This window comes from Notamacropus eugenii, chromosome 2 (genome assembly GCF_028372415.1).
Source record: "Notamacropus eugenii isolate mMacEug1 chromosome 2, mMacEug1.pri_v2, whole genome shotgun sequence".
Taxonomy (NCBI): Eukaryota; Metazoa; Chordata; class Mammalia; order Diprotodontia; family Macropodidae; genus Notamacropus; species Notamacropus eugenii.
In genome coordinates, this window is record NC_092873.1 from 23,679,465 (window position 1) to 23,680,485 (window position 1,021).

Sequence of the window (1,021 nt, forward strand, 5' to 3'; positions counted from 1 at the left end):
AGTTTTATTTAGGAAACAATTGTACTGAAAGACAAGATGGATACAGATTAAAATAAAAGCTTTAAAATTCATGGTCACAACTCCAAATTGCTATCTATGCTTCATTTAATATGTCAAAACTTCCTATGGAATGTTAAGTCTATGCACAAGACACACAAAACCATACTAGTCAACATTTTACTAATTTCTGGTTGTATTAAAACAAACAAACAACAAACCAAACCGACAACCAGTACATAATTTCACCTCTTTAAACAGGAATCTTAATAAAGCCACTTTAGATTGGCTTACATTTAGTGTTTTTGAAAAAATTATGTGATGAGGTGGGATTGTCTCCTTCTTAAAAATGTATTTCTAGAGCTACTAAAAAACTGGCATTTACAAAATACATGATAAAGTATTCCTCTGAATTGTACAAGAAGGGAGGTAACAGGGACAATTGTTAAAACATTTGGTATAAGATGTTATTCGGATGTGGTTTCTCTCCTGCTGAATCAGAGACTGCAACTTCTTCATTTTTAGTTTCTCCATTTTCTGAAGGCAAGTCATCTTTATTCTCTTTTTGGTTTGTAACTTCTGCTTGTTTTCCTTTTACTCCTTTTTTTCCTTTTGTGCGAAATATTTTCGTCCTCGGATTTATTCTTTCCAGTTGTCTTTTTAGGCTTAAATTCAATCTTTGCAAGGACTGGTTTAGCTAACAATCTAGCCGACCTTCTCTTGAGCTCCTCCCTTACTTCTCCTTCTGCCGAGTTGACCTTCCTCTTGGGCATCTTGGCTGCAAGGGTGAATTGGCTCCCTCTCCCCTTACACGAGAGAGCACCTGTGGGTCGGAGGGAAAGGGCCGCAGCACCGGGAGCTTCTTCTCCAGCAGAGCTCCTGGACCTCGACGCTCCTCCTCCTGCTCCTGGGCTGCGAGGACAAAATCTTCCACTATTGATCAACATGACAACATTGACATTAGTGTGCACAATGATCTCCAAGTTCTGCTCACTTAACCTTGCATCAGTTCCTATAGTTCTTG

At 38.8% G+C, this 1,021-nt stretch overlaps 1 pseudogene; it reads right to left on the reverse strand.

Annotated features, from left to right (window-relative positions):
• Positions 1 to 442: 442 nt before the first annotated feature.
• Positions 443 to 770, reverse strand: LOC140522528 (non-histone chromosomal protein HMG-14 pseudogene; annotated as a pseudogene).
• Positions 771 to 1,021: the final 251 nt, after the last annotated feature.